Genomic DNA, 23,019 nt, shown 5'->3' with positions numbered 1-23,019 from the left:
CCATCGGGATCGAATAAAATCCTAGCAAATTCATCAGATGCAAAATTGACGATGAAGAACAGAAGTTATGTGTGCAAATCATTAATTTCGTTTTCAACCCATCATCTTCAATCTCCATTGATTTGCAACCATAATAATCATCTATAATCCTCTTGTGCCGTCTCAACTTTTGCCTTCCACCCCTCCACCCTCCTTGCACGAGAATAATTTCCACATTCACCTCATCCTTATAATCATCAAAAATAGGAGGCAATGTCGGATCAAATTTAACATTCCCTTCATAGTTGCTTTTAAACAAGAACACTTCCAACATGTTTTTTTTCTTCTGCAGATGAACAGTAACGCGCACGTGAAAAGTATTTTTTTTTCAACCGCCACGCCTTGAGTAACAAATTACTAGAACCGTGCTCATTGGATCAAAATCGATTAACCCTCGAACTACATGTACGAGTTTAACCCTTGAACTCCAATCGCAATAAGAAATTCAACTAACAACTTGGTTTTGACACGCCTAGGACCGTCTAGATTTGAAGAAATCAAGAGTCGAAGCTCTGATACCACTTATGATACGAAAATTGCGCGGAAGCGGTTTAATAGAATAACGACAATAATGAAAAAGGGATATTTGACAGATCTAAACCTATAGGTCGTTGAATGGTGATCAATTCCGCAAAACCTATTGCTAGTTGATCGAGTTAATATTTGAAAACGCGTCAAACAAGAACTAGGGTTGGAATGAAACGCGTCAATCCGAATTCAACAATTGCACGCAGCAAAGTTTCTGTTTTTCTTAATCAATTTTCAATCGATAAATAACATACAACGACCTCTTATTTATACTAGAAAATAAACGACCTAGTGTTGCGTTGCTTCACAAGTTAATTTTTTCCTAAAATTGACTTTCCTAAACTGAATATGGCTAAACAATTGCCATATTATTCTTATTCTGAAATTAGAAAATAAAATAAACTAGTAATTAATTACCTAGGAAATAAACTAGTCCTAATGATTTATGGAAAACCTTTATTTTGTATCATACAGGAAATTTAACATATGTCAAATGCTTAAGGCTATCCTTAAACTTCATTGGAAATGTCAATCTACTCCATGAAGTTCATATAAGCCACACTATTTGCAGATTTTGCGTAATGGTGTACGTTATGTCAATATCAGTTACTCATTCGTATTGCAGGTTGACACGGAAAAACATACCCATTCCCACATACCCATTTCCTAAAGTTGTAGCCAAGGTGGAATACCTGTCAGTAAACATCCACGCATTATTGTTCAACATTGTTCTAACTTTGGCGACCTCATAGGTTTTACTCTTTGTACACCAAGTTTGATCTATGAGATGCGTAAGCTAATTGACACAAGACACATCAATAGGAACCTCATAGCTGCTTGTTCCATAATTTATCTCCTGTATCACCTCCGTCAGAAATTCAGAATACTAGTTTTACTAACAAGCTGAAAAATTGTCAGTTGTATCAGAGCCAATTTGTTCGGTGCCCAGAATGTGATCCGAAGTAAACCGATGGCTACCATTTAGTCTAATTATTATTCCCCTCCACATGTTCCACTCCATTGAGTATCTTTTTAGTACAATAATGTTGCTCACATGTAGGATGTAGAGTCTTGAGAATGAATTCAAACCAAATGAGAGCATGAACCTTGGAGGCTTGCTTGATGTTCTTTTCTGGACCATGAATAATTGTAATATATAACAAAAAATAAGTAACAACATACTAGGCTATGAAATCGTCATTCTCCTCAAAGACATGAATCGATGCAAAGATGGTCACAAGGAACGTGCGTGGAATCCGACTTATATGAAAATAACAACAAATTCATGAGCCTCTGCCTTTCAAATCAATCTTTTGATAATTTCCTTCTGAAATTCACACGAAATCGCACTTTTAAAACTCATTTCTCAACTTTCCCCCCAAAGTTAAAAATGATCGAGAGATGTTTTAAGGCAGAAATCGATGCAAAGCTGGTCACAGGATATGTTCTCAAATTTCCGAACTTGTTTTGTAATGCTTATTAGGATCTCTAAGTGTCTAGAAACATAGTCCTCATGTGAACTTCATGTTCTACCCTTTATCATGATGATTCTCTTCAATTTATTCTTTCTTCTAGTAATCCAGTAAGTGAAACTTATAAGAATACAGAAAATATGTCACCCGAACTTCATGTACCCCTATCAAGTATGTCACACAACGGAAACTCAAGAATCAGGGAAATAAAAAATATACCCTTTATTCCACTAAAGTCAGAAAATTTTAAAAATACAAATCATTCTTGAATAGCTTATTGGCATTACAGTCATTATAGCAATAGCTATTTGAAAATCTGTACAATATAAAGGAATTGATCTAATTAATAATCCATATTGTACATACTAAAGATAAATCTAATTAAGAGTAATTACTGAAAATAATGTGACCGCCAAGTTTCATCATGACGTAAGTCGGACCTTCCTTAGGGTCCTCCTGTATGGCAAGTGCCAACTCAAGATCATAAAGAACATCGCTCGTGGACAGTCTTCCAATACTAGTCTTATTCAAACACTTCATAGTAGTCTCGACAAACTTCCTGTAGCAATTTGGATAGATTTCGCCTTTTACATATGGGTCCATGATGTCTTAAAGCTTCCCTTTCTTATGGCATTGTTTTGCCCAATGGGCCAAATAGATTTCATCATTGGACACTGAAGTCTCCATGGCACGTCGACCACACAATACCTCCAGTAAGACTACACCAAAGGAATAGACATCCGATTTAGGAGTAACTTGGCGCCTTTCATAGTACTCGGGATCGTAATACCCAAAGCTATCCTTTACACCCATACTCACATGGGTGTCATCCAATGAGGGGAGTTTCTTTGACAAACCAAAGTCCAAAACCTTAACAACCATCCTCTCGTCCAAAAGAATATTTCTACTTTTGACGTCCCGATGAATGATGGTCTGCCCAGCACCGGTGTGGAGGTAATGCAAACCACATGTCGATTCAATGCAAATTTTCAGCTTTTGAATCCATGGCAATGGCAGGTTTCGGGTTCTACGAAGATGGTCACACAACGTAAAAATCGCCATGTAATCGTAGACCAAAATCATCTCTTTGTTCTCTTCACAACACCCAAGTAAAGAGACGAGGTGGCGATGTCGGAGTTTCGAAAGTAGCTCAATTTCTGTTCAAAACTCAAAAATGCCTTGTCCGGTCGACGAACCTCCCCGCTTGATAGCAACTGTCCTCATCCCACCATCAATTTCAATTTCAAGTTCGCCCTTATATACTTTACCAAATCCTCCAACCCCAAGTACGAATACATCATCAAACTCCCTCGTAGCAGTTTTCATCTCTTCAAAAGAAAAACGCCGGCATAAAGCGGAAGTAAGGGCAGCGGTAGTGGTTGTATCACTGCTGGTTATGGTTGTGGTATTGTATGTATTCACAGATGACAATAATGTCGATGCCTCGCCATTTCCGCGACACATAAGACACACAAGTACCTCAAGGACACTAACGAAAAGGAGGGTAAGAACACCCACAATTGTCGCAATGCGGAGTGCCCGTTTATATGACCTTTTTGGTTGGGCTGGTGAGATTGGACTAAGCCTAGAAAGGAGGCTGCCTTGTGAATTATTCACCTTTAATATCTCTAGCCCCTTCAGTCGAGCGTTGTAGAGCACGAGTTTGCTACTTATGTTTGGATGAAAGGAAACCGAAATATTTTCACTGGATGCATAAACGAGGAATTCCAAAACGTAAGGAATCCCGACACCACCCGCCAGTTGAATAATATCAACCCCAGATTTCACCATTCGGTTGTTGATATATATCGAAAACAACTTGATTTTTTTATAAACTAAGGTGAGAATTTCACAGAAATGCATCATGACCATGTAATCTATACAATAATATTAAAAGGCTAGGTTGAGTAGCCTTTTAACGCCATGGGCTCTATATAAAAGAATTCATAAATATTTCCAAATTATCCTCTTCAAAACAAGAAATCGTTGATCTACACATTTGTTTATTCCCTCTTAGATACATTAAGTTGCATTGAAAAATATAATACTTATAAATTTCATTAAATGCATAGAATTAAAGAGTTTATTTGTTAATTAGAATACCCTAACTTTTGGAAGTGAGCTTGCTCCATCTTTAAAGATGTTTGTTTGACAATATTATGATATTTTGTGATGTGATTATGTGAATAGCTATATTATACTAATTGATTTTTGGCTTGAATTAAGTTATTTTAATTTTTTAATCTACCGCTATTCGCTTTGACTTGGTGTTTTTACAAGATCACTTATCATTTTACCTTGTACTCTCATAAAATGAGTTACAAAACAACGACCATAAATTTAGTAAAGATTATATATATATATATATTATATATTATATATTATATATTATATACTATATATTACTTTAATTTATGGTTTTATATAAAACCATTTTACAATAGACTAATTGACTTTATATAACCCTAAAAATATGGGAAGCACACAAAAGAAACGCAAAACTCCCGTGAGTTTCACGGGTCACAAAACTAGTTAAATCTAATATCAACTAAAACCCGCCATGTCAAGTTGAAGTTAAGATTAACATTACCATATATGATCATTTCTCAAAATGAGGATATTGTAGGTGAAGCTATGGTTGAATATTCTTGCGGTTGCATACTGATCTCCAAGAGTGTCGGACGCTTGAACCTCCGCGGTTATTGGGTTTTTGGTGGAGAAAAAGAGTTTATCGGATGTCTAATTTCATTGGTAAAGATCATTTGCTGTTGAGGAAGTTGTTGCACAGTTGATAAGGAGGTAATCAGTTGGAGTATAAGAGTAATTAGTAGCTAATGTTATCTTAACAATGAGTAATAAAAAGCAAATGGATAAGTATATTTGCATGGTTGTAGAAGATTAAAAAAGTAATATTTGTTTAATTTTTAATGTGGATATTTGATGATGATTTTAAGGTCCAATTTTATAACAGAGGAATGAAAGATGAAGAACGGAAAATGAAAGAAGAGATGAAGAATGGTGGAGTATTTATAGGGTAGAGATAATGCCGCGGGTGTTTGTATTTCTACACGAAAATTTGCTTTTATATGTAAATGTGGGGGCCACTATCTCTTGCCTAATTTTCCGTGGCTTAATACAATTTGTATGTCTCTTATTATTTAATTAATCGGAAAAGTGGCAAATTATCCCTATAAGTTTGTTTATATGTGCAATTAACCCCCTTATGTTCTAATTGTGGCAAATTAGCCCTATTAGTTTTCATTTCGCTGTAATTAACTCCTTACCTTATTTTCAATGAAAAAATTTCTTAAAAAATACCAAAACAATATTATTGGCCCCACCACTACTTATACTCTCACGTACACAAATTTTGATCAATTGATATGATTTTTAACCCGTCTTAAACTTGATGAAATCATAGGACATAGTAAAACTAAATAAAGCGGCATAAATTAGAGAGATAAGAAAAGATAAGAAATGTGAAAAAAATATATAATATTGGAATTAGTTTATAGATGATGAAAATAAAAAATAGTATATCAATAATTATTCACATCTTTAAATGTAATAAAATCCATTTCGCAAATACAAATAAATGGCGAATAAGCTTGGGATTTGGAAATTCACAAATTCTCAAAATGTAAAAAAATCCAATTGGCAAATACAAATAAATAGCGAATATGCTTAAGGCAAGTTAAATCTTTATCTAGCAACTGATATATATTTAACCTGTTTTAATCTTATGACGGATACATATGTCTTAAGAAAGACTTATAGTTCGGAAATTAAACAAATGTCATACAGGATTTGGAAAATCTCAGAGTATTTGTGTCGGTGTCTGTTCTCTGACTGTTAGTGGTCCTTATTTTCTGACTGATAGTAATGTCGAGATATTCCTGTACTTGTTTAGCTGTACACCTTGTACACTTACTCTTGACTTTTGGTTTCATGCTCTTTTTATTAGACTATATTTATAGGTAGGTAGGTCTAACTAGTTCTAGAGCTTGAATAAGGACAAACCGATAAATAAAAAATAAAAGTAAACAAAATAAAAAACATAGCCCAAGTCGCCCATCATGCGTTCCAAGAGTTCCTGTTTGGAACACTCAAACCTCCTTTTGAAATGTAAATATAAATCTGGACCATCACTACACAAAAGGTACATGTAAATTAAATTGCATACCCACTTAAAACACTACACATGGCAAAGAAACATGGATGCTAAAATTTCCCAAACTTTACTTTGTTTTCTTTTTTAAAATGTACTATAATTTTAATTTTACATATTAAAAATTAATATTACACCAAAATTCTCAACTTTTCATACTCTATAAAAAGAGACCACTTTTCTTAAACTTTGAAATAATTTTTAATTTTATTTATTTTCGTGATATAAACTAAAAATAAAAATTCAACAAAAATCACATTTGAAAATAAATCAAAATAAAATTATGATATAAGGGTATAATAAAAATATGTGATGTTAAGTAGTTTAAGGGAGGGTTGCAGGAACAACGGATAAAACAACAAAGTCAGGAATTAGGTCAGATAAGTAGGGTAAAAAATATAATTTAATATTTTAATGCATGAACTAGGTCTAAGTAGAGTTGCAGGAAAGATTGATAAACATGGCCTTAAAACTCCATCAAGTATAACTTTGGCGGCGCACTTATATATTTTTATTACTTGCTAAACGGGTTAATCGGATCGGATTTGGATCAGGCTAGTTCGAGTCTCTCGTTGATTTTGGCTTAATACGGGTCGGAACGGGTTATTTTGGGTTACGGGTCTGTTTCGGATTTATTGGTCTGGTCTATTTAGAGTCAAGCGGGTCAGGTCATTTTCAGTCGGGTTATTTTCGAGACAATGAACAAGAGAGAAAAGTCATTTCTAGTATTTTCGATTCAATTTGAAGTATATTTTGTCAGGTCATTTTCGTATTTGGTGGTTTCGGATCGGGTCGTTACGAGTCAAGAAAGCTCGGGTCATGTTCGGGTCGGGTCGGGTGAATTCGGGTTTTCAGGTCACATACGGGTGATGTAGTTCGGGCCAACTTCGGGTCTCGGGGTCAGCCTTTTTCGGATCGGGTCAATCGGATCGGATTGGTTTTGTCAGGTCTAACTCTTACCATGTGAATTTCATTTGATATGCACCACTTTTTAAAACTGCTTTGACTTTAATTTAAGACGATTTTCACCTGCTTTTGTGAGATTTAGTTAAGACGGTCTCTCTTCAAACGGGAAAATAGTCCGTATAAAACAAGAATTTGTACACAAAATATGATATAATGACAGAGCTAGAAATTGAGCTAGACCTTACCCATGTCGTCTTAGTTCGCTTTTTTTTTTTTATTAGGTAATAAACTAGATTGATCCTCTAAGGTAGGACCAGCATATCTCATCCTTTCGAATGATAGAGGTAAGTTGAAGCCACCGGCTTTCAAACCATCTCGAAAGATTTGGACATGAATGTCCAATAGAAGCCATAAAGTCGGCAACTTTGTTGGCTTCACGAAAGCAATGTTTAATTATCACTTCATCAAAGAACTGAAGATCTAATTTTATATCCTTAATAATACTAGAAATTTCCAAAAGAATTTGCCAAGTACTACGGATTGAGTTGATAACGCATAAATTATCACCTTCTACAATTAACATCGAGATTCCTAAGTATTTAGCTGCTAAAATGTCTTCTTTTCAAGCGAGAGTTTCAGCAACAAGAATACTATTAGATCCACACTTTTTTGCTCATAATAAAATGACTTTACCATTATGATCTCTTATAAATATTCTAAAGCAGCTTTATTACCATCTATTTTTTATCCGTCAAAATTTAGCTTTAAAAACCCATTTTTAGATTTCTTCCACCAAATTTCTTCCTTAATAGTAGTATTTCTAACTGACACGTCTTTATCAGAATTGTTAACATCCTTATGTCTAGTCTCATTCCAAATCTTGATGCTATTATTACATATCCGTCAAAATCCACCGCTATTCGCTTTGACTTGGTGTTTTTACAAGATCACTTATCATTTTACCTTGTACTCTCATAAAATAAGTTACAAAACAACGACCATAAATTTAGTAAAGGTTATATATATACTATATATTATATATTATATATTATATATTATATATTATATATTATATATTATATATTATATATTACTTTAATTTATGGTTTTATATAAAACCATTTTACAATAGACTAATTGACTTTATATAACCCTAAAAATATGGGAAAGTACACAAAACAAACGCAAAACTCCCGTGAGTTTCACGGGTCACAAAACTAGTTAAATCTAATATCAACTGAAACCCGCCATGTCAAGTTGAAGTTAAGATTAACATTGCCATACATGACCATCCGTCCAAATGAGGATATTGTAGGTGAAGCTATGGTTGAATATTCTTGCGGTTGCATACTGATCTCCAAGAGTGTCGGACGCTTGAACCTCCGCGGTTATTGGGTTTTTGGTGGAGAAAAAGGGTTTATCGGATGAATAATTTCATTGGTAAAGATCATTTGCTGTTGAGGAAGTTGTTGCACAGTTGATAAGGAGGTAATCAGTTGGAGTATAAGAGTAATTAGTAGCTAATGTTACCTTAACAATGAGTAATAAAAAGCAAATGGATAAGTATATTTGCATGGTTGTAGAAGATTAAAAAAGTAATATTTGTTTGAATTTTGATGTGGATATTTGATGATGATTTTGATGGTCCAATTTTATAACAGATGAATGAAAGATGAAGAACGGAGAATGAAACATGAGATGAAGAATGGTGGAGTATTTATAGGGTAGAGATAATGTCGCGGGTGTTTGTATTTCTTCACGAAAATTTACTTTTATATGTAAATGTGGGGGCCACTATCTCTTGCCTAATTTTCCGTGGCTTAATACAATTTGTATGTCTCTTATTATTTAATTAATCGGAAAAGTGGCAAATTATCCCTATAAGTTTGTTTATATGTGCAATTAACCCCCTTATGTTCTAATTGTGGCAAATTAGCCCTATTAGTTTTCATTTCGCTGTAATTAACTCCTTACCTTATTTTCAATGAAAAAATTTCTTAAAAAATACCAAAACAATATTATTGGCCCCACCACTACTTATACCCTCACGTACACAAATTTTGATCAATTGATATGATTTTTAACCCGTCTTAAACTTGATGAAATCATAGGACATAGTAAAACTAAATAAAGCGACATAAATTAGAGAGATAAGTAAAGATAAGAAATGTGAAAAAAATATATAATATTGGAATTAGTTTATAGACGATGAAAATAAAAAATAGTATATCATTAATTCTTCACATCTCAAAATGTAAAAAAATCCATTTCGCAAATACAAATAAATGGCGAATAAGCTTGGGATTTGGAAATTCCCAAATTCTCAAAATGTAAAAAAATCCATTTGGCAAATACAAATAAATATCGAATATGCTTAAGGCAAGTTAAATCTTTATCTAGCAACTGATATATATTTAACCTGTTTTAATCTTATGACGGATATATATGTCTTAAAAAAGACTTATAGTTCGGCAATTAAACAAATGTCATACAGGATTTGGAAAATCTCAGAGTATTTCTGTCGGTGTCTGTTCTCTGACTGATAGTGGTCCTTATTTTCTGATTGATAGTAATGTCGAGATATTCCTGTACTTGTTTAGCTATACACATGTACACTTACTCTTGACTTTTGGTTTCATGCTCTTTTTATTAGACTATATTTATAAGTAGGTAGGTCTAACTAGTTCTAGAGCTTGAATAAGGACAAAATGATTGTTGGGAAATTAGCGCCAATCTCCCACGCGCAACGGAAGCAACCAATTGACAAGTAAACCGTAAAAGTAAATAAATGTAAGCAATAATAAGATGAGACGGTATTTTAGGGTCAAACCCAGGGCAAAACCTTCCAAAACGTAAGTAAAACCCACTAGCCAAATCGACTAGAATCCACTATAATAATATAACACTAGTACAACGTAACCGTCTCGAATTAAATAACAATTCAAAACCCACAATAATATAAGATAACAACCTCTAGCCCTCCAGTAATATTAGTCAATGCCACTAATATCACCCCTAGAGTAACCTCCTAAATTATTGTATAAAAACACCCGGTGCACTGCCTCTCACCCTCAAACCCGACTTGCTATTTTCTACCAAGTTAAGTCACCTTGTTTGATATTTGTTGTGAGATATATTTTCAAAAGGATTTCAATCCTTTATATAACCACGTAAAGTGACATTACAACTACCCATCATAAATCACCTTACGTTATACGCATATGAATTAAAACATAATTCATATGTTTTGTCTCATTTTCACGTAAAGTTAACAAATGAATGTTTCATTCATTAACACCTCCTAAAGTTACATGCATATCATCAATTTTATGCACATTGTAACATTAAGTAAATTTATTACTTGTGTTGGATAGTTTAACTCAACAAATCTCCTCCTCCAACACAAGAGAACATAACCGAGGAATCAACCATTGGCCTTTTAAAATCACCAGTTTCCCACCCGAGTTAGTATCCGGTCCTCACCCTAACTCATTATCACGGCCAATGCACCGTGTACAGCCTAAACCTAGTAAATGACGTTACTTGACTCCGGAGAGAAACCTCTTGCTCTCCACCTTTCTACCAGCAGGAATTTTACCTTTGCAACCGTCTGTAACCTGAAAACAATCTACCTTCGTCGCCTCTTCCACGAACGAAACACGTGCACGATTTTTCCGTTTCCAGCCATTATGTGAGGTTTTTACTGCATATGCATCCAGACGGTATTAACCACGACGTAGCTCCCCCTTCACGAGGACCATAGAACCCTTAGTCACTTTCATTACTCCCCTATGAGCTTTACACCCATAACCTTCGGAGTCTAGTTGACTAAGTGAATTTAAATTTTGCCACAACTTTGAAACATATGCAACCTTGTCTAAAGTGTGCACCACCCCATTTGACAATTATATTTTTACCACCCCAACACCCATGACATTAACTGTTGAGTTATCAGCCAAACTCAACTTCCTAGCCATGCCTTCTTGGAGCTCATCAAAATTATCTTTCCGAGTGCAAACATGGTTGACACAACCAGAATCTAATATCCATTCTTCCTTGGAAGATACGTCGTTCACATCTGTGACCGCAAATATGTCACTATCATCGGTAAGGAAATAACCACTACTTTCTTCACCGACAACCAAGTTGGCGTCGCCCTTGTTTTCTTCATTCCCGCATTTCTTAGGACAAAACCACCTAATATGCCCAAGGTCACCACACTTAAAACACTTCACATCATTATTCCTAGAAGCGTTCCTGGACCGAGACCTGCCATGCTTCGATCCATCCTCCCTATTAAACGATCGACCTCTCCCATCCCGAGCAACTGCAACTATATCCGTACTGTCACTCCGTACCCCAGCCTTGTCTTTCTTCCTCGCATCACAGGACAATAAAGCTGTTTGTGCTTGCTCCGCTGTGATGGTGTCTTTACCGCACAAAATAGTATCCACATAAGTCTCATATGTGTCCGGGAGAGAATTGAGGAGTAATAACGCCTTATCTTCCTTCTCAAGATTTACTTCGATCTTCTTCAACTTGTCTAACACTCCATTGAACAAATTCACATGTCCAATTAAAATTTCATCCTCGTCCATCCTCAACCGATATAAACGTCGCTTCAAAAGCAACTTGTTGGTCAAACTCTTCGCCATGTAGAGCTTCTCCAACTTTTCCCATATCACCGATAGAGAGTAATCATCAAGAACACAATTGATGACTAAATCCGAGATGCACAACCTAATAGTACTTGCACACTTAGTGCAAACCTCTTCTCGGTCGGCATCACTCATCTTCTTCGGCTTACCGTCAACTCTTTTCAAGGCTCTAGCCAAGCCAAGATGAACCAGGAGATCCTTCATCCTTCTTTGCCAAAGGGTGAAACTACATTTACCATCAAATTTTGGTACTGTAAATTGAGACCCCAAATTTGACATCCTTGCCAATTATAAACCAGCCACCAGACCGAGCCTAGTGGCTTTAATACCATTGTTGAGAAATTAGCGCCAATCTCCCACGCGCAACGGAAGCAACCAATCGACAAGTAAACCGTAAAAGTAAATAAATGTAAGCAATAATAAGATGAGACGGTATTTTAGGGTCAAACCCAGGGCAAAACCTTCCAAACCGGAAGTAAAATCCACTAGCCAAATCGACTAGAATCCACTATAATAATATAGCACCAGTACAACGTAACCGTCTCGAATTAAATACCAATTCGAAACCCACAATAATATAAGATAACAACCTCTAGCCCTCCAGTAATATTAGTCAATGCCACTAATATCACCCCTAGAGTAACCTCCTAAATTATTGTATAAAAACACCCGGTGTACTGCCTCTCACCCTCAAACCCGACTTGCTATTTTCTACCAAGCTAAGTCACCTTGTTTGATATTTGTTGTGAGATATATTTTCCAAAGGATTTCAATCCTTTATATAACCACGTAAAGTGACGTTACAATGATGTGTAAGTTTTAACGGTAGGGTCAAGTCGCTTACGACCAACAAAAATTAACCCAATTTAAGCCTAAATCGAGGTCGAACCACGAGGGTGGGGTGGATTTCTACTTAGTCTGAATAAGAGTCTAGTCTAGTCAAAATGAAGAAAAAGGGTTTGATTTAAACTACTTGATGCAACTAAACAAACTAATGGAGAAATATGTGTTCAAATGATTAAAGGCTAGGGTTTTCGGAGTCATCTAAATGAACTATGGGCAAACAAGTCGATTTAAATAATCTATGATGAAGGGTTGTCCTAGGATGGAAATCAATCTCTTGGTAGTCCTAAAGGCGGTCACCAACTCTCGTTGAGCAAATACCCTTCCTAAAGCATGCACAAAGACCACCACAAATTCTCATTTAATGGATAGATTAAGCGATTAAGACAAAAGGCACAAGTTCTCACTTACACAATTTATCAAACACCTTGTATGCAATACTAAGAAAGACTCAAAATAATCAACCTATCATACCCAATAATCCGATTTAGACTACCCCTAAACTCTAGAAGGGTAACTACTCACTCATGTTTAGGTTGTTCAAGAAAGTAAATGGAGAAAACCAAACAACAACAAGAGAAGACATGATAATGATTCTAGCAATTATAAAAGACAAAACAAAATGTAAACAATTGATTAACAAGGTAAATAAGAGAAGGGATATACCAACAAAAGTACAGATGATTGCTTTGATTGAATAAATGAAGGAAATCCTCCACAATCTCCCAATACAATCCTCAAAAACCAAGTGTAAACAATTGATTCTCACTAATACTAACTAATTTCACTAAGTAATTAATAATTATTAAGGAAAGATTAAAGCTTGATTAAGGAAAGATTACAATAATTATGAAAAGTTTTCAGATCTAGGGTTGTGTGTACAAAGGGTTTAAGGAGGGGGTATTTATAGTCTTGCCTAAGAATAAGAAGAAAAGAGGAGAAAAGCCCAATTCCGTCAGCTGCTGCGTCCGGCCGGTGGACCGGCTGCCGGTTCGCCTACCGGCAGAGCGGTCCAAATGACTTCAAGGTTGGAATTTAAGCTGGCAAGTGTGTTCTGCCGGTGGAGCGGCTGCCGACCTGCCGGCAGAACACTGTCTGAAGAATCTTCAAATCCTTGAGATGTTGCGTTCTTCCGGTTGGCCGGCTACCGGTGCTCCTACCGGTAGCGAGGTCAAGCCTCTTTTTCTCTTCTAATTCAAATTAATTCTACTCACTGTGTTCTACCGGTGGGCCGGCTGCCGGCATGCCGGCAGAACACAACACTCAGGTCATTTCTTCATTTCCTTTGGCAAGGCTGAGGGATGTGTTCTGCCGGTGGCCAGACCAGCTGCCGGTCTGCCGGCAGAACACAACATTCAGCATTTTTCACCTCTTCTTCATATAAAGGCATTGGAATGCCTTTCTTGCCCCAATTCCTCTATACTCGACTCGGTTCCTGCAAAAGGATACACAAAATCACAAGTACGGGGATTGGGCACAAAATGCAAGGAAAGGCACACGAAACCGACTCGATATGAGTTGGAATGCGTAAAAGAAAGAGGGAAATTAGGTGCAAATAAATCATATATCAAACCTCCTCACACTTAAACCTTACTCGTCCCCGAGTAAGTACAAAATCAATGTACAAGTCACTACCATCATAGATATGGAGAGTGGGTGCACAATATAAGCACCACTCAACTAAGCTACTACCTAAGCCGATCGAGTATTAGCGCACTCAACGCCCCTTCAACTCGCAATTTGACACTCATGAGGGGAGAGTGCCCTATTGCAAGGCAAGTTGGCTCTTGCTACAAAATGGCGATGCATCTATCATGAAAGCACGTAACCAAGAAATAGAATGCACCTAACAAAATGGTCCACTTTCCTTATCTAAGTGGCCGGATTTTCAAGCAACAAAACATTGTTTTGGTCGGGAGTACCGTCTCAGAAGTTCCAATGGAGGTGCCAACCCCCTAAACATGACTCAAGCAACCCTCGTGTGACCAATACTCAAGAAACGCATTCAAGAGCGGGGTAAGGGGAAGTAGGCAAGTCCGCCGAGAATTACAAAACCGACACGAGATTCAACCAAAAGACCCATGACTAAGGGGACCTAGGCAACGACATCCCCGCGGTTTTCACTCGTCACTCAATGAAAGAACAAGGTGATTTTTGTGACAAGTAGTAACCAAAATCACTCTCCTAACTCGACTAGCGAAAACGTGCCCGCAATCTAATGTGTAAGATCGTCCTATGTCCAACGAAATGCAAACAAAAGTAAAGTGCACACGATATGAAGCAAGGGTTGTAACGGGGCTAGGGAGTAGGTCAAAACGGGATTGGTGCAAGCACCGTTTGGATATGTGGAGTTCAAATCAAGAATTACCGACACATCGTAACCCATTTCTTATTGCAACACATGAGACACGTCTATGCCCTAACATAGCATGGATCACCAAAACTATGCAAAAATTGCATAAACCCAACTCAAATTGGAAAAACTCAAAAGTACTCCTCTTATTTCAACAAATGGTAACGTCTACACCGTAACAAAGGCTCGGTTTCCCAAACCATGCAAAAAATGTGTAAACCCGACTCATTTTGGAAAAACATCAGTTTGCCCTTTTATTTAGCAACGGCTTTTTCTACCCCGTTTAATGATGAGGAGGGGTGTTGCTTGCCTTTTTCTTTTCTTGACAACAAATATATACAACACGCATGACTTAATTTTTTCGATTTTCCATACTTTTTCACTTTTCTATTTTGTTTTTCATTTCTTTTTCAAAACCTCTTATTTATATACAATGCCAAATATAAACCGAATTCCGATCCAAGTGGATACGCACACTATCCACTATTACGACCCAAATCACCTCCTATAACACAACTACAAAACCGACCAATTCTTGATCAAGGAAGGGTGGTTATGGAATGTAGCTATTTTGGTGGGTTTGCCAAATGGAAAGGCTAAAGCTCAAAGGGGGTGAAACAAAAAGGGAGATAATGGAAGGGAAAAAACAAGACTATTTGGCTATGTGAGGCTCATACAAATTGATTTTCCTTCATATCACGTGCACAAAATGTAATGCATTTTCACGGTCTAAGGACAAAATAACACACTTATGCGTCTTGATGTGACACGCCTCGCGAGGAGGCCTACTCTCAAACCTAGATGAGTGTGGGGTATGAATGTACCCACCCTAGGAGGCTCTACCCTTACCTTTGAGTGGCTAAGTCGAGCCTTAGGTCTAGCCTACGACCCTAGGCCTCACAAGGTCGGTCCAAACTCGTTGGTCAAGCCCGCCTCCCTCGACTAACTAAGAGGTCACGGGTGCGAGTCACGGGGAGGGGAAAGGCACAATTGGACGCATAACTCATCACGGGGGTACTTGGTTCCCTGCCTAGACCACATTCATGCAAAACATTTATATACAAACGAATGTGAAACTTCAAATTGAAAAACATGTATATACAAGAACATATGCATGCGAGAATCGAAAATGAACACAAGGTAAACATGCAACAACTTTGACTAATCCTAGCATCACATCAACACCAACAATCCACAAGTTCCCCAAGGGAACATCCAAGGCACAAAATCCCATTCTCCTACAAATATTCAAGAGATAAAAAGAAAGAACGGTAAAGGAGTAAGAGATTAGAACGAGTTTACCAAGCGTCTTCTAGCTCCTTTTTGCCTTGAATGGTTGATGTCTATGCCAAAGGTTAGCCAACAAACAACATATATATATATACAATGCAATGTTTTTGTAATTTTTGAATTTTTTCGATTTTTAGGCATTTTTTCTTTTTGAATTTTTTATCAAATTTAAAGGTATATACAAATATAAACAAATATTCACAAAGTGGATATTTCCCTCCTCACACTTGAACGTTACTCGTCCCCGAGTAAGTCTCCAATGGAGTAAGTCTAGGGAGAGAAGGGAAAAGAACGGAACATATTTTTGAAATTTTTCAATTTTTGAAAATAAAAATAACATATTTTTGATATTTTTGTTTTTTGAAATTTAAAATGACATATTTTTGTTTTTTTTTTTATATGAATTTCCTCCTCACACTTATTTGTTTACATGAGTTCCAAATGGAAATAAATGTGTGAAGGAAATAAAGAAAAATGAAAATGCATGTTTTTGATTTTTTTTAGGCCCTCCCCACAATTATTCATTTACATGGGAGGGCAAGTTGGAGAAATAAAAGAACTTGTTTTTGTATTTTTGAATATTTGAAAAGAAACAACATGTTTTTGGTGATTTTTGATTTTTTAAATTTTTAGTGGTTTTCAAATAAGCATGCAATGCATGATTTAATCTATATGCAATATTGAAAATACGATGCAAGCTATACTATATGGATGCAATAACTAAGTGTGACATTATTTTAAAAAATTGAAATCTAATGCAACATAGAGGAATGCAACTATATGCATACCAACTAAATGCATGCGATAAATTAAACATGAATGAGAAAATTTGGATAAAGGGAGAGGTCATACTTGTCATTTTGGATTGACTAGGGAGGAGGATGGGCCACCAACTCGGCCCTCGGGACTAGGAGTCCATATCATCATCATCATTATCTCCGGTACTAAACTCGGAGCCGTGAATCAAGTCCTCGGGGTTGAAGGTGAAATCACCTCCACTACCGCCGCCCATGAGACCTCCCGTGAAGTCTCCACTCATGTTCATCACACCGCCATCACCTCCCGTAGAAGCATCTCCCATAAAGGCCCCACCGGACCCCGAAGCACCCACGTCACTAGCAAAGTAGGGTCGGATGCCCCCCACCCAATGGGCGTCATGCCCCTCCGGTGGATACTCGGGCCTAGGGGGAAAAATGGGGGCGGAAAATTAGTCCAGTTGGAGGTTAAGACCTCCGTGGACCATGCTCCCGTCCTTGGGGTAGTTCCCGACGGGCCAAGTAAAGTAGGAAGGGTGTGGAGCATCAAATGGGACGTAGTATCGTCTACAAAAGTCGTCGTAGATCGGGTACGAACCGGTGGATTGATCATAATAAATGCGGTCCAATTTCCGCCCCAAAATATCCCTCTCACTAGTGGCCTTGGCCGTGGCAATATCCATCCTCTCCATCCACTCGGTGAGAGAGGGTGGTAAGGGAGGATAGGAAGGTTGGCTCGAGGAGGACGCCTCACCTTGTTGGAATTGCCATGGTGGGGGTTGGTGGGTTTGTGGCACGGTGTATTGTAGGGAGGAAGGAGTGTCCACTCTACGGTCTCGTGTATATACACGTGGAATATTAGGAGGAGGTTGGTCGGTGGGTGGTTCTTCTTCAATATCAAGGAGGTAGTAATCCTTGTCCTTCTCAATTTTGACTGCCGTGACATTGGGGAGTGGGATTGAATTCTTGTAATTGATTTGCCAATACTCCTCATCGTCGATGAGGTTGACCTTAAGCCAACCAAGCTTGGTGCCTAGGTAATGCTTGGTTAAATAAGTGTCCCCAGGTATCCAATTCATGGTAGAAAGGTCTACCGGACGGTCCAAATTACGGGCAATACGGGTGATGATGCCAGCCACATGTATTGGGACTTTTTGCCCCGGAGAACTGGCAATCTTTGACAAATGAATGGCAAGGTGGTGAGCCACATTAATTTTGAAAGGGGTGGGTTTTGTAAACAAGTAGGACCCCAAAATTTCAAGTTCATTGGTCCGGAAAACCCACGGCTCATCCACCGCAAGAACAGTGCATCCCATAAATCGATGCCACACCCGAATGACGGGATTGTGGCAACTAATCGCAGCCCTTTCCACTCCAACTTTATCCTCTAGGCCGGAAATTGCCTTCCACACTCGGGAATAATGAAAATCAATGGGTGGGTTATGAGATGGGGCATTTTCCAACCCAAACATGTTAGCCAACCGACCCAATGTAATATTGTGCTCCCGGTTCATAAGGCGGAAACTAAGGGTAGCCACCAAATTTGTTTGTCGGTGCTTTGTAATCCGCAAACTACTCAAAAATTCCCAAGTGATACGGGGGTAAGTATATTCATGCATTGAGCACATTCCCTTCATTCCTACCCCGGCAAAAAGAGCTTCCGTTTCCCTAGCTAACCCAAGGGCCGACAAGGACGGATGATGAAGAAACTTAGTGGGGGTTAGGGGACGATTTTTAAATAAAATGAACTTACCCTTTTGAGTTTGGGTGGCAAACTCAACCGTAGGAAAATCCGGGTCGGGATTAGTATCGCTAGCGGCTCGAGCAATCAACTCCGCTTGATCCCTTGCAACATCTGCTCTTGTTCTCCTTCCCGGCATTGTGATGATTAGAGGTGATTTGGTGAAGGTAGGGGGAAGTTAGATTGAGATTTGAGGAAGTTAGGGTTGAAAAGGGGGGAAAAGATGGAGGAAATGAAGGAGGAATGAAGGAGGAAGTAGTAGAAATGAATGAGAAAAAAGGGTGTCACGATTTTTAATTTGGTCTGATGGGTGTGTTCTGCCGGTATGCGAACCGGCAGCCGGTCTGCCGGCTGCGCACACCCCCAAATTTTTCTATTTCATGAATTTTTCTCAGAGAATTTTGACCTCGCTACCGGTGGACGAACCAGCTGCCGGTCCACCAGTAGAACGCTCCTCTCATTTCCAATTTTCCTTTGCCAGGTATGTCCTGCCGGTGAGCCGGCTGCCGGCCTACCGGCAGAACACCACTCCACTCATAAAATCAACTTCTCAACATTTGGCATGAGTGCTCCGCCGGTGAGCCGGCTGCCGGCCTACCGGCAGAGTACTCCTCTTCACCAAATTTCAATTTTTCTTCAAGTCTTCACGTGTGTCCAGCCGGCTGCCGGCCTGCCGGCAGAACACACTACTACCTTGTATGCAATACTAAGAAAGACAAATTCTACACCATAGACTCAAAACAATCAACCTATCATGCCCAATAATCCGATTTAGACTACCCCTAAACCCTAGAAGGGTAACTACTCACTCATGTTTAGGTTGTTCGAGCAAGTAAATGGAGAAAACCAAACAACAACAAGAGAAGACAAGATAATGATTCTAGCAATTATAAAAGACAAAACAAAATGTAAACAATTGATTAACAAGGTAAATAAGAGAAGGGATATGCCAAAAAAAAGTAAAGATGATTGCTTTGATTGAATAAATGAAGGAAATCCTCCACAATCTCCCAATACAATCCTCAAAAACCAAGTGTAAACAATTGATCACTAATACTAAATAATTTCACAAGTAATTAATAATTATTAAGGAAAGATTAACGCTTGATTAAGGAAAGATTACAATAATTATGGAAAGTTTTCAGATCTAGGGCTGTGTGTACAAAGGGTTTAAGGAGGGGATATTTATAGTCTTGCCTAAGATTAAGAAGAAAAGAGGAGAAAAGCCCAATTCCGCCAGCTGCTGCGTCCGGCCGGTGGACCGGCTGCCGGTTCGCCTACCGGCAGGGCGGTCCAAATGACTTCAAGGTTGGAATTTAAGCTGGCAAGTGTGTTCTGCCGGTGGACCGGCTGCCGGCCTGCCGGCAGAACACTGTCTGAAGAATCTTCAAATCCTTGAGATGTTGCGTTCTTCCGGTAGGTCGGCTACCGGTGCTCCTACCGGTAGCGAGGTCAAGCCTCTTTTTCTCTTCTAATTCAAATTAATTCTACTCACTGTGTTCTACCGGTGGGCCGGCCTGCCGGCAGAACACAACACTCAGGTCATTTCTTCATTTCCTTTGGCAAGGCTGGGGGATGTGTTCTGCCGGTGGCCAGACCGGCTGCCGGTCTGCCAGCAGAACACGACATTCAGCATTTTTCACCTCTTCTTCATGTAAAGACATTGGAATGTCTTTCTTGCCCCAATTCCTCTATACTCGACTCGGTTCCTGCAAAAGGATACACAAAATCACAAGTACAGGGATTGGGCACAAAATGCAAGGAAAGGCACACGAAACCGACTCGATATGAGTTGTAATGCGTAAAAGAAAGAGGGAAAGTAGGTGCAAATAAAGCATATATCATAAAACCACCCATCATAAATCACCTTACGTTATACGCATATGAATTAAAACATAATTCATATGTTTTGTCTCATTTACACGTAAAGTTAACAAATGAATGTTTCATTCATTAACACCTCCTAAAGTTACATGCATATCATCAATTTTATGCACATTGTAACATTAAGTAAATTTATTACATGTGTTGGATAGTTTAACTCAACAATGATAAATAAAAAATAAAAGTAAACAAAATAAGAAACTTAGCCCAAGTCGCCTATCATGCGTTCCAAGAGTTCCTGTGTGGAACACTCAAACCTCCTTTTGAAACGTAAATCTAAATCTGGACCATTACTACACAAAAGGGACATGTAAATTAAATTGTATACCAACTTAAAACACTACACATGGCAAAGAAACATGGGATGCTAAAATTTCCCAAACTTTACTTTGTTTTCTTTTTTAAAATATACTATATAATTTTAATTTTACATATTAAAAATAAATAAGAATTACACCAAAATTCTCAACTTTTCATACTCTATAAAAAGAGACAACTTTTGTTAAACTTTGAAATAATTTTTAATTTTATTTATTTTCGTGATATAAACTAAAAATAAAAATTCAACAAAAATCACATTTGAAATTAAATCAAAATAAAATTATGATATAAGGGTATAATAAAAATATATGATGTTAAGTAGTTTAAGGGAGGGTTGCAGGAACAATGGATAAAATAACAAAGTCAGGAATTAGGTCTGATAAGTAGGGTAAAATATATAAATTAATATTTTAAGGTAGGAACTAGGTCTAAGTAGGGCTGCAGAAACGATTGATAAACATGGTCTTAAAACTCCATGAAGTGTAATTTTGGCGGCGCACTTGTATATTCTTATTACTTGGTAAACAGGTTAATCGGATCGGATTTGGATCCGGCTAGTTCTGGTCCTAAGTTCGAGTCTCTCGTTGATTTTGGCTTAATACGGGTCGGAACGGGTTGTTTTGGGTTACGGGTCTGTTTCGGATTTATTGGTCGGGTCTATTTAGAGTCAAACGGGTCAGATCATTTTCAGTCGGGTTATTTTCGAGACAATGAACAAGAGAGAAAAGTCATTTCTAGTCTTTTCGATTCAATTAGAATTATATTTTGTCGGATCATTTTCGGATTTGGTGGTTTCGGATCGGATCAGTTACGGGTCAAGAAAGCTCGGGTCATATTCGGGTCGGGTCAGGTGAATTCGGGTTTTCGGGTCACATTCGGGTGATGTAGTTCGGGCCAACTTCGGGCCTCGGGGTCAGCCTTTTCGGATCAGGTTGGTTTTCTCAGGTCTAACTCTTACCGTGTGAATTTCATTTGATATGCACCATTCTTTAACACTGTTTTGACTTTAATTTAAGACGATTTTCAGCTGCTTTTGTGAGATTTAGTTAAGACGGTCTCTCTTCAAACGGGAAAATAGTCCGTATAAAACAAGAATTTGTATACAAAATATGATATACAGTGACGGAGCTAGAAATTGAGCTAGACCTTACCCATGTCGTCTTAGTTCGCTTTTTTTTTATTAGGTAATAAAACTAGATTGATCCTCTAAGGTAGAACCATCATATCTCATTCTTTCGAATGATAGAGGTAAGTTGAAGCCACCGGCTTTCAAACCACCTTGAAAGATTTGGACATGAATGTCCAATAGAAGCCATAAAATCGGCAACTTTGTTGGCTTCACGAAAGCAATGTTTAATTATCACTTCATCAAAGAACTAAAGATCTAATTTTACAACCTTGATAATACTAGAAATTTCCCAAACAATTTGTCAAGTATTACGGATTGAGTTGATAACACATAAATTATCACCTTCTACAATTAACTTCGAGATTCCTAAGTATTTAGCTGCTAAAATGCCTTCTTTTCAAGCGAGAGTTTCAGCAACAAGAATACTATTAGATCCATACTTTTTTGCTCATAGCAAAATGACTTTACCATTATGATCTCTTATAGAATATCCTAAAGCAGCTTTATTACCATCTATTTTTTATCCGTCAAAATTTAGCTTTAAAAACCCATATTTAGGTTTTTCCCACCAAATTTCTTCCTTACTAGTAGTATTTCTAACTGAAACATCTTTATCAGAATTGTTAAGATCCTTATGTCTAGTCTCATTCCCAATCTTGATGCTATTATTACATAAAAGGGTAATTTTGCTAATATTAAAATGAACATCATTAAAAATAATGTCATTTCTATGGAATCATGCATTCCACCAAATAAATACAATCTTAATGAAATCGGCTTTTGGAATTAAAATTTTAAGATGATTAAGTTTCTCTATTAAGCTCTGACTTGAAATAATATTGTATATTGCCAAAAAATAGTTAAAGCTAATTATATTCATGACTTGGATGACCGATGCAATCAAGGAACACTTGAAAAAGAAATGATCTCTA

The 23,019-nt window shown here is 37.5% G+C and overlaps 1 pseudogene; it reads right to left on the bottom strand.

Annotated features, from left to right (window-relative positions):
• Window positions 1-2,420: 2,420 nt before the first annotated feature.
• Window positions 2,421-3,830, bottom strand: LOC141641724 (receptor-like protein kinase FERONIA; annotated as a pseudogene).
• Window positions 3,831-23,019: the final 19,189 nt, after the last annotated feature.

This window comes from Silene latifolia, chromosome 1 (assembly GCF_048544455.1).
Source record: "Silene latifolia isolate original U9 population chromosome 1, ASM4854445v1, whole genome shotgun sequence".
Lineage (NCBI taxonomy): Eukaryota > Viridiplantae > Streptophyta > Magnoliopsida > Caryophyllales > Caryophyllaceae > Silene > Silene latifolia.
Note: the sequence above shows the minus strand (reverse complement) of the source record. Positions and strands in the feature narration are given on the sequence as shown.